Source organism: Perissodus microlepis, chromosome 20 (assembly GCF_051167445.1).
Source record: "Perissodus microlepis isolate ML-2025 ecotype Zambia chromosome 20, ASM5116744v1, whole genome shotgun sequence".
NCBI lineage: Eukaryota > Metazoa > Chordata > Actinopteri > Cichliformes > Cichlidae > Perissodus > Perissodus microlepis.
In genome coordinates this window covers 25,496,389-25,510,453 of record NC_140480.1, presented here as the reverse complement: position 1 = coordinate 25,510,453, position 14,065 = coordinate 25,496,389, and the positions used below count along the sequence as shown (strand labels likewise).

At 40.1% G+C, this 14,065-nt stretch overlaps 1 protein-coding gene and 1 long non-coding RNA gene across 3 annotated transcripts in view; one reads left to right on the top strand and one right to left on the bottom strand.

Moving 5' to 3' along the window:
* pacsin1a (protein kinase C and casein kinase substrate in neurons 1a) overlaps positions 1-14,065 on the top strand; it is a 35,570-nt gene that overhangs the window by 2,337 nt on the left and 19,168 nt on the right. The gene's annotated exons all lie outside the window — the stretch shown is intronic.
* Positions 1,365-13,811, bottom strand: LOC146364640 (uncharacterized). The gene is made up of 2 exons (XR_014798966.1): positions 13,464-13,811; positions 1,365-2,140 (listed from the first exon to the last, which is right to left on the bottom strand). It is a non-coding gene; the product is annotated as an uncharacterized LOC146364640 (long non-coding RNA).

Here is a 14,065-nt window from a genome sequence, read left to right as displayed (position 1 = left end):
TACATTTTAGTTCTGAGAGTTAAATATTGACAAAATGATATGATGATGAAAATATGATGACACATTGCGAGCTATGATAAAAATAAATAAATAGACAAGCTTACAAGCAGAGTAATTCCACTCTTTAATTCAAGCTGCTTTATTTCTATATATGTGAGCTGTTAATTCACAGATTATTCCGTATCATTGAGCTGTATGTTGAATTTCTAGAAATGTTTGCCCGCGCTCACTTCCCATAGTGTTTACAGTGTGTCTGCATTACTGTCCACCTTCTGTTTTCATGCTTGGCTTGTTTTGTTTTTGATTGTGGCAAACATCCTCCTGCTCAGGAACTATGTGTTTGAGTTTAATTATGATTTGCAATCATGTAATCAGTGGCTTGATCTGTGGTTTTCTTTAACCATTAATAGAATAGTTGTTATGTGAACATTTTATCAGGAACGCCCATGCAAGCTTAACTAACAGTTTTAGGAAGTTTTTTTAGATTGTTTTTAATCCAACTTCATTTTCCCCCCATTTTGGCCTTGTCTGCAATGACTGGGAAAGGATTAACACGAGCGTGGGATTTATGAGTTGCATTGCAGTTAAAGCTATTGTCATTTGATTGTTTGTTCCTCTGTTTAATGTGAAATATCTGACATATGGGCTCTACCGCTCCCAATGGAGGTTTGCTTTGCTAAATGGAAGGGGAGGATCAATACAGAGTACTGCTGAATGCATTCCATGCCAATTAAAGGGAATTTGTTTTACTTAGAACACAGCAATTTGTTTTCAGATGAGCTTTTATTTCAGTCAGTTTGTTTTTGATCTTTTATTACAAAATCATGACAATTTGTAGGCTAATGCAGGAATGGGTGCCGAACACTGATGCATTCAAATAGTCTGAAACGCTGTTCTGTTGGATCTGTTTCTGTCTGTTTAAATGTCTCACAAAGAGGTGTTGTTGGTGACCTTTTTGTTGTTGTTAGTCTCCGGTGTTTCTGGAAAAACGTAGGTGTGGGAAACAGGACAACGTGTGAAATAGTGGGGCCTTCTCTAATGTGTTTGCTGATGAAAGGGTTAAGGGCTGTTGTTCCTCTGTGAAAAGAAGAGATAGTGCTGTCTGACAAGGTGTGAAAAAAGAGCCAATGTAAGAACAGAGAGTCTGAAGGGCAGCCGGAGTGTCTCATTTCTCTCCGTGCAGAGGAGGACACACACTGGGAAGACTCCTGTCCTTGGCACAAGATTTATGACATTAGAGATTATCAAAAACATCTGCGGTGCTTTTCACACCACACAAGGATTCTCATTTTGTTTTTCTGAAGCTCTTTCCATGGCTATGATTTTTGCTCAAATCCAGAGATATTAAGAAAAGCGAGATGCCATCATAGTGGAGTTGATTTTATTTAAAGAAAAATTAGGAGGAAACAATTTTATCACACGTGTACATGTGAACAGGATGAGAAACACTACGCACATATCACTAGGTAACATTATTCTTGTTTATCCTGTGGTGGACCCTAATGAATTACATCGATGTTACCCGGAGTCGTTCATGCAGCGTCATCACAACATGTCGGCGTTTGCCTCCTCTGAGTCATCATCTTGAAGCCGTGGCTCACCCTGAGGCAGAGCAGAAGCCCCAGTTTGTGTCGTGATCTTTTGGGCATTTCAAAATGGAGTCCTGGTGTGCACCTCCAGCGCACGAATCCCTGGAGTTTTATCAGTTCTGGTATGAATGGTTTCTAGATCAGTGGGTCCGTTGTTGTTTTGATTAATAAGTACATGGATGCAGAAGGTCGGGTGAGAGGGCTGAACACTAGTGGGTGTCTTCCTCATAAACATAATCACAGAGAGAGAGAATAGGAGAGCCACATGTTTTTCTGTTGGTCATCTTAACTTGATACTATGTTTTCCGAGAGCAGTTGCCTGTTTTACACTCACTAGCCACTTGGTTAGGTACACCTTTCTTATACTGGCTTGGGCCTCCTTTTGCCTTGAGAACTGCTCTAACTCTTTAAGGCAAATATTCAACAAAGTGCTGGAAAGATTCCTCAGAGACTTTGGTCCATGTTGACATGATAGCATCACACGGTTGCTGTAGATTTGTCAGCTGCAAATCCATGATGAGTGTCCACCACATCCCATTGAGATCTGGTGACTGTGGAGACCAATTGTGTAGAGTTAACTCACTGTTAACATGTTCAAGAAACTAGTTTGAGATAGTCTGACTTTTGTAGCATGGTGTGTTGTCCTGCTGGAAGCTGCCATCAGAAGACAGGTACACTGTGGTCATAAAGGGAGGAACATTCCCAATAGGGCATAAAGTGTGCCAATAAAACCTATCACACCACCACCAGTAACCTGAACAGATGATGCAAGGTAGGATTTATCCATGCATTCATGTTGTTTCTGCCAAATTCTGACCTTACCACCTCAATATCAATGCAGAAATCAAGGCCCGTTAGGCCAAGCAGCATTTTCCCAATCTTCCGTTGTCCAATTCGGGCAATCCTTTGCAAAGTGTAGACACAGTTTCATCTTCTGAGCTGACAGGAGTGGCACCCAGTGGTGTCCTCTGCTGCTGTAGCCCATCTGCTTCAATCTTGGATCAAAAACTCATTATTCTCGATCCAAAAATAGTGAAAAATCACCATTTCAACATCTTTGACTATGTTTTGCCTTTCCAACGACTCCAACGACCTCTTAGCTTAAAAATTGTTTCAGTGATTATTTATTGTTGTTGCCATTTCAATAACTGCTACAGGCTGTTAAGTGATCAACAAAGCTTGTTGGAATTTTTCAATTAGAAGACTTTGGAACTTGAGAAATATAAATACTCAGTTGAAAAGCACCAGTGGTCACAGTGAAGTGACCATGAATCAGCATTTTTATAAGAATTTGAAGCATAACCAGCAGACTGCTTGCTGTTAGGCATCGAATAGAGCTGGCATTTCTCAGGCTGTTTCATTTGATGTGTGGGTTGCTTCATCACTTCTCTGCCTGAATTCAGTCGACCCGTCCATTACCTAAACTGCTTATCATGGTCATAGGATGCAGCAGCTCAGCTGAGCACACACAGTGAGGGGTACACACAGAGAAAGATTCAAGCACACTGTGAAGCACAGATGATTTCCAAAAGCAATCACATTTTTGAAGAAAAGTAAAGCTGAATTGAACTACTTATAGCGTCATTGACATTGAGCATTGAATATTTTGGTATTAAAGACAAGGTGGCTGTACGATATAAGCACGATAGCATGATGCTAGATCCAAGCTTACTGTTATTTTAATTACTAAATAATTAGATCTGTCAGCTATGGTGTTCAGACATTTCTAAAGGCTAAAGTCACATCCTCAAACTCTGTGATATTTCCTTACACCAGAATTTATTAAATGATTGATACACCAATCAAAGCACCAAATTATCACATTTCAAGTTAGAACCGGTGGACTTTCAATATTTTGCTTGATAAATGGTCAAATGTTGTCCATTAATTTCCTCTCTGTGGAAATATTGACTGTGCCTGCATTAGCTGAAGCTTCACTTCTGTTTTTAATTATTAAGGTTTCACACTGGGTAGTAATTTGCTTTTTTTATATTTATACCTGGAAATAAAAATACCGGCAAATGCCAAAGGAATAATTTGTGCATAGAATAAAATGATCTACTGAATGAAACATGTCAAAAATATGGTTGACCCTGATGAAGGCCACAAGCCGAAACGCGTTGGTCTATTATTAAAGTTGTTCATCTTCCCTCAAGTGTTGCTGGAGTTCCTGCTTTGTGAAAAATATGGTTGAAAAATGGTTTTAACACAATCTCGCTTACGTTATACATTGTTGTAACAGTAAACTTTGTTAACCCTTTTCTATAAAGTTAAACAGGCATACATGGAAAACAGCATTTTTTAAGCATGAAACTTAAATTTCAAAATAATATGAGTTAATTAGACACTGATGTAACCTGGGAAACCAACTCGGCTAAATTGGTGCTCAGCATTGTTTTTTTCTAAGATTCAGCATTATTGTTGAATTTTGTGTTCTGTGTGGGCCTGAGGCAGTCACACGTGTCAGTGACAGCAGAAAGACTTCAATCTGTAAAAAAAAACAAATGCTGAACATATAAATTATCATTTGCATCAACCGATCCAAACCATATTGCAGATTTAACACCAAAATTAGTCATTTTTCCCACACCATTTTCATCACAGTTTACTATATTTGACTAGATTCTAATCATCCCAGCATTAATTATATTCAGCAGGTGGTGCATTAGTGGTTAAAGTGTACAAAAGAAACTGGTATTATTAAATATACCCCATTGCTCTATGCAGAGTTTTATAATCTCTCCATAACTTTGATAGTTTAAACTGAAACCCAGATAATTTCTTAATAACCTTCTGCCATAAAGGTGACTTCTGTTTTGACACACCCGGGGTTGATTTTCATTTATATTCCAATTAGGTGAAGTAGCAGCACTTTAACCAACTTCCTGTTAAAAAGAAAAAGAAAAAAGATCCGAGCTACTCATGCTTTGTTTTCCTGCAGGGGACCGACAACTATCTCTCTCTTAGGTTTATGGAAATCTGACCTCCCATTGGTGGAGAAGGTGAGTTGTTCGTGTTTGTGCCAATTGTCCTTTGTGCTGGAAGCAAAGTTTAATCTGAAGATGCAGATGGATGTCAAAGGGACGATGCCGAGCACAGACCCACAGATTTGAACAGTTTTTTTTATGTATAATGCTAAATGCACCACTTGAGTTAATTAATAGCTCTTTGACACTGGTGTTAATATTTGATGAGACTGTCGCAGCCTTTTTATGGGCAAACTGAAGGTCAGGTCATCTTTGTTGCTTATTGGAGACTTTTAAATTGTATTATTCCGTAAGTGGTGCACTTTGTGTCGTGTACTGCATGATTAGATGTAGGATTACAATGCAATTAAAGGGTTGGATTTCCGTTTCCTAGCTACTCCAACAATCAAACTGACTGACTTGTACTCTCTATGGTAGCATTAATGTTTTGACTCAACATATTCTCGTGTTCTTTTCTTAAAAGAGATTATCTCAGATTTTATTTTTATTATCTCACTAGGAGTAGATTTCCCCGTCTCACAGGAAAGAATGATTACCCAGGAGGAGCTATTGATTTTCCTTGTTTGATCTCTTTGTTCTGTGGGCATTGGGACAGAATTTCACTGCGCCGGGGAGGTTAAGCATCTGTTTGACGAGCACAGTCTGGTGTTTGTATATGCAAGAAGGCTCATCGGAACATGATGGCCCAGCTCAGAAAGGCTTCTCCAGGGATGTTGTGCAGTTTGGACTAAGACAAAGCTGGGTCAGAAGAACCTATATAGATTGTTTTTATTAGTAAACAAAGTATCCTGGAATATGTAGCACACATAGAAGATCATCGACACATTTTTTTCTCATTCTTTCATTATACCCGTTAGCTTTTCTACTTTTTCCCATTTAAACCACGCTCTCTTTTTCAGTGTTACTACCGTCAAGCTACATTTTTGCTTTGTGTCAATTCTTCTTAGATGATTTCTATTTAATTAACTGCATTAAATTAAAATGTCCGTATTTTGTTCAGTATTATATAATCAGGAAGTGACCTACACCATAGAAGACTTTTATAAAACTCTATCCAGTCTGTATCCAGTCATTATTCTGTCTGCATGGGCAAAATGGATTCATGTTACTCACCTGCTGCTTCCTTATTCACAAGGGGTCACCACAGCAGGTACCTCCACATGTTTGATTTGGCAGATTTTTACACCAGATGCCCTTCCTGACACAACCCCAAAGGGATTTGTGTCTCCTCCTGATATCAAGGTGGGATCTTTTGCTTGTTAGGTGAATGTGTAAACCACCAGCATTAAAGCCCTAATCTTCTTTATTCATTGTATTGTCTGATCTCAGCCACACCTTTTAGCAATGCCTGTAAACCTCTCCTAATTTCAGATTTAAATTTACACTTGATCACTGTTTCCTGCTGGTGGCAGCCACCACCAGGATTCATATTTTTCTTTCTTCCACATTTAGCAACCACCAGTTTTGCCTTGGCTCATAACCAGACATAAACATGAAGCACTTTGTGAGCCAAACTGGCAATGCTTGTTGTCAATACTTTTAATAAACATTAACAGAAGACAGTGCTATGTGCCAACTTTAAGCAATCATATTTCAAACCACAGCTGCTGTTTGCCATGGTCTGAAATTGTGAAATCTGATCAATTAGTTAGATTAATTACAATTTCACTTGACAAATCATATTTTTAAGTAGTCAAACAGGAAATGAGCTGACTCTGATCCAACAAGTCGTGGTCTAAATTTTTGCAACTCAGGTCTGGTTTGTGTATCAGATCTTCAGTCCCCAGCTCTCTAACTGGACACATGGGGAGATTTGTGAGTGGGTATAAATAGGAATGTAAAGTGATTACACAGTGGACAGTGACACATCTCTGGATAAACTAGTGTTGCTTATTTTCTCCTGTCAGTTTCCTGCTGATATGATCATAGGAAAGGTCGTTTCAGTTGCACTGTCTCTGACTACAGATGCATTTTAAAACTTTAAATTAAATTCAAAGTCTTTCGAGAAGCAAATCCTTTTACTCAGTTACCCGTAGTGAAACACATCTGTGCACTTTGGGGGCCAGAAACTGTTGTTTTCACCCTCCATACCTTCTCTAGCTCCTCTGTGAGCCCTTGGTTTTTCTCAAGCTTCTCATGTTCCTTCTTACTGATCTTGCTATCACTTGGTATAGCTATGTTATGTGTATATGTAGCTTGGTGTAGTATGCATCGTCCTGCATATTATTCCAGCCACTGGGTTCTGGGGTCCCATGTCTGCCCTGCCTGCTAGTATATTACACCCTGCTGTTATGTGCTGGATTGTCTCAGGGGCATATTTGCACAGTCTGTACTTGGGGTTTTCCCTGGTGTGGTAGCCCCCAGTGTAGCATCCCTGGCTGAATGATGGTCTCTTATACTGATGCTTCACAGAGGTTTTATTGGAAAAGTTTTCAGTGAAACATTCAGTGAAGACACCGTAAGAGCTAGGAGCAAAACAAAACCAACAATATTACTACCATAACATCAAAATATCAAGGAAACAAATTTCTCCTGCTCACATATAGCATACACATCAAATTTACATCACTCAATTCACTATATCACCTCACTAGCTTACAACTACACATAAACTCTATTAAAGGACATTTTGATTGCACATAACTTATTCCATTAAAGGAAACATTAACAAACCTTGTGCCACTGTCAGCCAGGTACTAATTGGCACAGGAAACGTACATATTTTTCACTTTAAGGCACACTACTTACCATATCCTAAAACAAACGTTACTAACAAGCCCTTTAACGGTTTTGCGCCAGTTTTCTGTTTCAAAATAAAAGCATGGATTTCAAAATAAAACCGAAGTACCTTTCAGACAAACATATGTGAAAATTTTACCAAATTTAAAGGTCATTTACACCCAGTCTCTGTGGATCTTTTGCTTAGAGTTTGTTCCTGCGCTGGCATGGTTAGTGCCTTTGTGCTGTCTTTCAATCCAGCTGTGTGGGATTTCTCAATATCAGCCACTAATTCTATCTACCCATGGTACATGCCATGCAGGCATGCCATCTACCCATGGTACATGCCATGCAGGCATGCCTGTCCTTCCATGATGGTTCCTCTTTTTGCTCCTCTCCCTTCTCAGGGTTGTGCTGTCTGAGGTATTAACTGGGCACATGATCAGTTGTGGCCTTCTCCCTGATGTACACGTAGATCTTTGTTGTTTCATCCTGGGTAATGGTTCTGAAACTCACTAGTCCTCTGCCTCCATCCTTCCACGTAGTCTCAGGGTACTGAACATGAGCTGAAACCTTCCATGCATGGTAAGGAGCTTTCTTGTCTTGATGTAAATTACTTCTATCTCTTTGGCCAGCTTATTATCCCAGCAGGATGCAAAGTCTATGCAGAAAAGCAGTGGTGACAGAGCATCTCCTTGGTAAATCCTGCACTTGATATTGACTTGTGCTATTGGTTTGAAGTTGGCCTCCAATGTTGCGGCCAAATGAGTTCTTAATAAAAGCTATTGGGATCTTGTTGATCCTGTACAGTTCTAGGCATTCCAGGATCTATGTGTGTAGCACTGAGTCATAGGCCTTCTTGCTGTCAATCCAGGCGGTGCAAAGGTTAATCTAGTCTTGCAGTCTTGAGTGACTGCCCTATCTACTAGGAGCTGGGGTTTTACACTTCTGGTGATTCTGTTCTGGTGTTCCTTTCTGGGCCCTGTTCATGTATTGGGCCATGTGCCTGTTCATCTTAGCTGGTATGATGTCTGACAGAAGCTTCCATGTTGTTCTGGGGCACGTTATTGGCCAGTAGTTGGATGGGACCAGTCCCTTCTGGAGATTCTATGGGGATTAGGACTGTCCAACCTTCAGTTAGCCATTCAGAGTGCGTCTCAGCCATTCAAATTGCTTTTTTTGGTCCAGCCATCAACAGAGGGTCCAGGTTTCCAGCTTAGCCATGATCTTTTCTGTCAGGTTAGCTGCTTTCGCATTCAACACCTTAAATGCATGAGGATATCTCCCACTGATGTTCGGGCTCCTCCTTATTAGCACACACACACACACACACACACACACACACACACACACAGTATTGTTGCTGTTCCTAGTGCTGTACTCTTCTTCTGGACAGAGGTCTCTGATGTTGTTCCTTGGATCTCATGGAGCCACTCACCCAGTTGTAGGGGTCACTGCATCGAGTGCTCCGATTACCACGGGAACTGCCATTGCCTTTGTCTTCCACACCATCTCTAGCTCCTCTCTCAGCCTTGAGTATTTTTCAAGGATCCCCATGTTCCTTCTTCTTAATGTTGGTATCATTTGGTATACATCTTCCTCTGTCTTCCTCTGCTTCTGCACCATCACTATGCCCCATTGTTTAGCCATCTACAGTATGCCCATCTGTATGTCTCTCTCTCTCTCTCTCTCTCTCTCTCTCTCTCTCTCTCTCTCACTATACATATATAGATATGGTTTATCAAACTTGAAATATCAAATTTAAAATAATTTGCAGCACACTCACTCTCTCTGTAATAACTGCACCTCCCACTCCCTCTTCTCACAAATGCACATAGACACATACAGACATTGGTTTGAAAGGCAGCCCATCAGTATTCAGAGCAGCATCTGGCAACTAAATGATAAGAAGGCGGAAAGCTGGTAGGTTTAAAGAGCTACATTCCCAGATTGATTATTGCCATGCTTATTTATTCACTGCCTTCCTCTGTTTCTTCTAACTGCCTGGACATTAGCAGAAACTGGACTGGAACCAGAGGCCTCCATCCTCTCTAATGCAACATTCAGGCACTGCTGCATGTCTGCAGTTCATTTCTTCATCACACCCCATGACAACATGTCTGTCTCCCCCTCCTCGACTCTGTTCTGCTTCTCCTGTCCATCTCTCTTCGCCCTCCCCTTGTCGTTTTCCCTCTTATTCACCACTGTCACCAGCAGGCTTGTGGCAAGAGGCTTGATAGTTACATAACCACTGCAGCAGTGCTCCGGACACTGTGATAAATCACAATGCTTGTAGCAAATGTGTGCTTTTATTTGTGTGTATTTCTATATGGGCTGCCGAGTGTGAAATGAATCCTTCTGCCAAAAAAGCATTTCAAGACTGGAGACCTCTGGGAGACCTTCATTCAGTTGTCCCTTCCGATCTGCAGACGATGATGAATTAGGGAGAAAATAATGAATACTTGACCCCTACAGTGAGGAGATCCTCCAGTGGCTGTGTGCAGTTTGCGGTCATGGTTTGGGTCTGCTTAACCAGGAAGGGTCACTAAAAATAAATAAAGCTTTTCTCTATTCTATGGGAGTAGTCTCTATCAGGACAATGCCCCCCACTAGCACTCACTGAATGGCTTGTGGAAGATAAAAATGAATGAATCGTTGCTAAGGCCTCAGCAATCACTGGACCTCAACTCAATTGAGCATCTATGGTGGTTTTAGGATCAACTAGTTAGACAGTGATGTCGCAACACAGAGGAGAGGACTCGAATGCAGACACCAGGCACAAACCCAAGATCAAAATCCAACCAACTTGGAGAACCGTGAATAACCACTGCATCACCACGACAACTGTGGACATCTGACTGTCAGTGTTTAATCATTGTTTATTATTATTTAAGTGCTTGGTTAGTGGTTGATTAATTCACTTTTTGAAACAGATATTTTTCTTTGCTAAAAATATTGTTAATAGCTTTTATGTTTCTTTTGTGCTTTGCAAATTAGTCTCACTGAGAGAGGCCATTACCTTCTCTCTGTGGTGAAATTGAAACTACGTGTAAACGATTGAACCCGAATCCTGTTTTAAACTGTTTGAAACTGACACACAGTTGGCTGTCATATAACAGGCAGCATTGGTGTGTCAGCATCTACCCCTCTCAGTCCCTAACAGCTCCATGTGACCTGTAGATGGCAATAACCTCTGCCCTCCCTGTGGGTGGGGGAAGAGAGAGAAAAATTCCATATAAAATCACTGTAGTAAAATTTTAATAATTCTTTTGCATTAGTCACATTTCACTGCTTAGGAACTACTGTGTGAGCTTCTGTTCTGGGAGCTGAACAATAAAAAATCTGGCTGATTCACACTATTATGCACACAATAGATATTGATTTAAAATCATATAATCCATCCAGAAGTTATGCAGAAACTGTATTCTTGTGCAATAGCACAGAGCACATCAGATAGCTGAGTCATCCCGTGCATGTTTGATGACCCGTGCAGCTACTCTGCACAAGCAAAGGTAAATTTTACTTCATAGTATGTAGCTTCTGGGATCAGATAAAGAAATCTGAAGCTGGTGATAAGTAACTGCTCTGCGGTTATGAACACAAATTAATTGGAAGAATATTTGATGAGTTTGATGCTGGTGACAGATTGAAAGCAGCATTCTGTTGCTTCAGGGTATAAGAGTCAGGTCTGCCCTCATCACAGTAGGTTAGGATGAAGCAGATTCCTTCCTTCATTACTTTCTGGTAGTTATTTTGTCCCCAATAGACAAGAGATGTTTTGCCTTCTGATTTTATACTTTCTGATGAAACTATGAATGAAACATTGCTGGTATTTAGCCACAATAAGAACACGACAGGGTCGATACAACCTCAAAATTTTATTGGAGTAATTCAAGGACCTTTGCGATGATGATATTATGAAATACTATGAAATGTTTTATCTTTGACTGCAGCTCAAAGGCAGCAGCATTAATTAGTGCAAACAACATGAAGGGCATTTCTGTCCTTCTTTTCCAATTAGCGACTGTCATTGATGGCAGACTACCTCATTCGAAGTGTGAATCTATTGCCTCAAGGTGCCAGCAGCAGCATTATAGTGCAATACTAATGACCAAGCATTATATACAGTGGCTCAGTATAAGTCAAATGTAAGTACAAAAGTAACCTAGGTAGTGTTTTTCAGTTAAAATGTGAAGTAGAAAAGAATTGTTTAGTTTCCTTTGTAACTCTTCAGGATCCTGAAAAATATTGTCATCTAATAATATTAAAACCTGAAAAATATTTTCTACCTGGGATATTCTATCTTGGCTTGAGTGCTTTACCCGGTGGCTTAAAGCACTCCTTTACCACCATGTAACTTCATCCACTGTTTCTTCTTTATGTCACATGTAGTGCATTTAGCAAGTGTTCCAGCAATGCTCGGTGGAGTCATTGTTTACACTGGGGTTGTGCATCACTAGAATTGCCTCCTTAATAGCCCAGTTGTGCTTGAAATAGAGAAGCAAGTTTGTTGGTACCAAGTGTAGCAGAAACAGTTTTCTTGCATATTTTTTTGCCAAATATTGGCTTTTGGTGAAGGTTGTTGAAGTAGCACCTTTTTTAGGTATTAAATAATCATTGGGGAGCATGCGTTGTTGTTGTGCCCGACAGGAAAGGTAAAATGACATTATGATTTGACACTGGCTAAGTTGGCTGGCTAAGACTATGTTTCTTCCAGGCTGAAAAATTGTTGTTCCTAGAAGAGTACTCCTAAAGAGTTTATCTTGTACCATAATAAAGTTGATATTTGTGTTTTATTTTATTTTGAAAAATATGCTGATAGCTGTTAATTCAATTGTAGTTCAAGTCTAGTCAGTTCAATTTTATTGGTTATGAGAATCAGAATCCTTTACTAATTGTGTGGTTAGAGTTGCTACAAGACAATAAGAACAGTAACAGACTGAACTAAATTAAACAATATATAAATATAATAAATTAAATAATATATTTACAGGGCTTACTAAACACTCGATTTGATTGCAGTTTTAGTTAGTTGTGTGAAATGAGAAGAATCGGTGCGATAAAGTTAGATCTCCGACTCATGAATAATGCCCGTTATCCTTGTAAATGACAGAAAGTTAGCTCTAAAATTCCACAATGTAAATAAATAAGTAATTGTCTTTCTATAGCACATGTAAAACCAAAGTGCTTTACAATAAAACAGTGGTAAATTCATTTATAATATATACATTAAATGACACAACAACCTGTTCACCCACAGTTCCAGAGATTAGCAGCTTCCAAAAGCTTGACAAAAAAGTACAGTTATTATAGTTTCATACGGTACACTAGGTTTACTAAAAACTTACCTCCATATGAGGTTTGCCTGGGTAATGTTGCCTCAATTCAAACAGTGAGCTGGCTGCTAACCATGACTGACGATGTTAGGTTACCTTTTTGTTTCTAGATGTTACCTTTTGTGAACATTAGCTAACTGTTGAGCCTATGAGCACACATAGTACTAAATTCTGTTACAGTAAAAAAGTCAGTTTAGCAAAAATTAAACACCAGTAATTCCACATCACATCTGACTTTATTCCTGAGAAAATCTGCCACTTTAGCTATCTAGCATTGGCACTGTCAGTGACACATAGCTAAATCTTTTTCAGTGCTCTTTCCATTTATCATATAGCCCCAGGATGGATACCATTTATGGAAAGAAGTATAGTGTGCCATTGCCAACTTTTTGACGTATACCAACGTACCTTCTAAGCCATACTTGTCAGTGTCTACATACTTATGCTTAAAATATGCATTTTCAGACAAAGCTCCAAGACATCAGCAATGCAGTAGCACAGGTCTGAGTGATGTTTACGTACATAAGAACAAGAATTTGTACATAAAAAAATGTTTTTGTAGCTCTGTCATAGTTTTCCTCCTTTTCGTCAGAAGGAAAATTCTATTAATATTTTGCAGTTTCAGCTGCTTTTTTTTCCAGTGGCCATGTTAGCCGTTAGCCAAAACAGTGGAACATGAAGGGTGTTTCATCCCCAAATACTGCTGCACACTCCCCATTTGGATCAACATGTCAGTTTACATTTGACTCTCCTATTCCATGCTTCAGCGAGCGGTGCTAGGGCTCACAGCATTTTATGTTCAGCTGATGAATACGAAATAAGACTCTCCTCACCTTCCATCCTCGCTGGTTTTTCCTCCCTTCCTGTTTGTCTTTCAGTCTATTTCTCTGCCTTGTTTTGTGTGCTGTTTCTTTAAGGTCTCTTCTCTCCATTTCAGTTCAGTGCACCACTGGTCTCCTCGAGTTACCCTCTTGTGTACACTGGCGCTAACACTCAGGGACTTCCTACAACTTGGCTATTGGATGGACAGCTGACAGAGCGTCACCGAACCAGCCTTCTTGCTTTTGTCTAAAGCATCGGTCACATGGCTGGCTTATAACGACAGCCTCGGCTGTTACGACGTGTGTGAAGTCTGCACTAGGCAGCTCTGTCTCCTGGCAACATCCACCAGCCTGCTTATGCTGTGCTGCACCGTGAGATGAATCACATCTTTGTACCGTCAGCTGCCGTTCTGGCTCTGTGGCTCTCTCTCTCTATTTCGCTCGAGAACAGCCTAGCTGCTTGACCAGTCCCTCACTTTGTCCTGACCGTGCTGTACTTTCTCCCAGCCTTTGTCCCTCCTCATTTCTCCTAACACGTCCCTCCCTATCTCCATCTGGAGCTCCATCTCCTCCTCTTCTCTTCTCCTCATTCTCAGTCCGCGTCACTCTCTCTC